Source organism: Anopheles marshallii (assembly GCF_943734725.1).
Source record: "Anopheles marshallii chromosome X unlocalized genomic scaffold, idAnoMarsDA_429_01 X_unloc_51, whole genome shotgun sequence".
Lineage (NCBI taxonomy): Eukaryota > Metazoa > Arthropoda > Insecta > Diptera > Culicidae > Anopheles > Anopheles marshallii.
The window spans coordinates 65,001-68,108 of NW_026525900.1; positions in this window are offsets into that span (position 1 = coordinate 65,001).

The following is a 3,108-nucleotide window of genomic DNA, read 5'->3' on the forward strand; positions in this document are numbered from 1 at the left end:
GCAAATGATGAAAAGTGAAACCCGCGATCGATTGGAGAAACCTTATTTTACACTGAAAAATTCCACATAAGCAAAATTTGTATGGAGCACCCTACTGCAGAACACACCGACAGGGCCGGGAAGGAAGGCCCGGTCCAAGAAAAAATTTTTGCGGGACCACTCAAAACATCATAGTTAGACCTAGCAAATGATGAAAAGTGAAACCCGCGATCGATTGGAGAAACCTTATTTTACACTGAAAAATTCCACATAAGGAAAATATGTATGGAGCACCCTACTGCAGAGCACACCGACAGGGCCGGGAAGGAAGGCCCGGTCCAAGAAAAAATTTTTGCGGGACCACTCAAAACATCATAGTTAGACCTAGCAAATGATGAAAAGTGAAACCCGCGATCGATTGGAGAAACCTTATTTTACACTGAAAAATTCCACATAAGCAAAATTTGTATGGAGCACCCTACTGCAGAACACACCGACAGGGCCGGGAAGGAAGGCCCGGTCCAAGAAAAAATTTTTGCGGGACCACTCAAAACATCATAGTTAGACCTAGCAAATGATGTAAAGTGAAACCCGCGATCGATTGGAGAAACCTTATTTTACACTGAAAAATTCCACATAAGCAAAATTTGTATGGAGCACCCTACTGCAGAACACACCGACAGGGCCGGGAAGGAAGGCCCGGTCCAAGAAAAAATTTTTGCGGGACCACTCAAAACATCATAGTTAGACCTAGCAAATGATGAAAAGTGAAACCCGCGATCGATTGGAGAAACCTTATTTTACACTGAAAAATTCCACATAAGCAAAATTTGTATGGAGCACCCTACTGCAGAACACACCGACAGGGCCGGGAAGGAAGGCCCGGTCCAAGAAAAAATTTTTGCGGGACCACTCAAAACATCATAGTTAGACCTAGCAAATGATGAAAAGTGAAACCCGCGATCGATTGGAGAAACCTTATTTTACACTGAAAAATTCCACATAAGGAAAATTTGTATGGAGCACCCTACTGCAGAGCACACCGACAGGGCCGGGAAGGAAGGCCCGGTCCAAGAAAAAATTTTTGCGGGACCACTCAAAACATCATAGTTAGACCTAGCAAATGATGAAAAGTGAAACCCGCGATCGATTGGAGAAACCTTATTTTACACTGAAAAATTCCACATAAGCAAAATTTGTATGGAGCACCCTACTGCAGAACACACCGACAGGGCCGGGAAGGAAGGCCCGGTCCAAGAAAAAATTTTTGCGGGACCACTCAAAACATCATAGTTAGACCTAGCAAATGATGAAAAGTGAAACCCGCGATCGATTGGAGAAACCTTATTTTACACTGAAAAATTCCACATAAGGAAAATATGTATGGAGCACCCTACTGCAGAGCACACCGACAGGGCCGGGAAGGAAGGCCCGGTCCAAGAAAAAATTTTTGCGGGACCACTCAAAACATCATAGTTAGACCTAGCAAATGATGAAAAGTGAAACCCGCGATCGATTGGAGAAACCTTATTTTACACTGAAAAATTCCACATAAGGAAAATTTGTATGGAGCACCCTACTGCAGAGCACACCGACAGGGCCGGGAAGGAAGGCCCGGTCCAAGAAAAAATTTTTGCGGGACCACTCAAAACATCATAGTTAGACCTAGCAAATGATGAAAAGTGAAACCCGCGATCGATTGGAGAAACCTTATTTTACACTGAAAAATTCCACATAAGGAAAATTTGTATGGAGCACCCTACTGCAGAGCACACCGACAGGGCCGGGAAGGAAGGCCCGGTCCAAGAAAAAATTTTTGCGGGACCACTCAAAACATCATAGTTAGACCTAGCAAATGATGAAAAGTGAAACCCGCGATCGATTGGAGAAACCTTATTTTACACTGAAAAATTCCACATAAGGAAAATTTGTATGGAGCACCCTACTGCAGAGCACACCGACAGGGCCGGGAAGGAAGGCCCGGTCCAAGAAAAAATTTTTGCGGGACCACTCAAAACATCATAGTTAGACCTAGCAAATGATGAAAAGTGAAACCCGCGATCGATTGGAGAAACCTTATTTTACACTGAAAAATTCCACATAAGCAAAATTTGTATGGAGCACCCTACTGCAGAACACACCGACAGGGCCGGGAAGGAAGGCCCGGTCCAAGAAAAAATTTTTGCGGGACCACTCAAAACATCATAGTTAGACCTAGCAAATGATGAAAAGTGAAACCCGCGATCGATTGGAGAAACCTTATTTTACACTGAAAAATTCCACATAAGAAAAATATGTATGGAGAACCCTACTGCAGAACACACCGACAGGGCCGGGAAGGAAGGCCCGGTCCAAGAAAAAATTTTTGCGGGACCACTCAAAACATCATAGTTAGACCTAGCAAATGATGAAAAGTGAAACCCGCGATCGATTGGAGAAACCTTATTTTACACTGAAAAATTCCACATAAGGAAAATTTGTATGGAGCACCCTACTGCAGAGCACACCGACAGGGCCGGGAAGGAAGGCCCGGTCCAAGAAAAAATTTTTGCGGGACCACTCAAAACATCATAGTTAGACCTAGCAAATGATGAAAAGTGAAACCCGCGATCGATTGGAGAAACCTTATTTTACACTGAAAAATTCCACATAAGCAAAATTTGTATGGAGCACCCTACTGCAGAACACACCGACAGGGCCGGGAAGGAAGGCCCGGTCCAAGAAAAAATTTTTGCGGGACCACTCAAAACATCATAGTTAGACCTAGCAAATGATGAAAAGTGAAACCCGCGATCGATTGGAGAAACCTTATTTTACACTGAAAAATTCCACATAAGGAAAATATGTATGGAGCACCCTACTGCAGAGCACACCGACAGGGCCGGGAAGGAAGGCCCGGTCCAAGAAAAAATTTTTGCGGGACCACTCAAAACATCATAGTTAGACCTAGCAAATGATGAAAAGTGAAACCCGCGATCGATTGGAGAAACCTTATTTTACACTGAAAAATTCCACATAAGGAAAATATGTATGGAGCACCCTACTGCAGAGCACACCGACAGGGCCGGGAAGGAAGGCCCGGTCCAAGAAAAAATTTTTGCGGGACCACTCAAAACATCATAGTTAGAC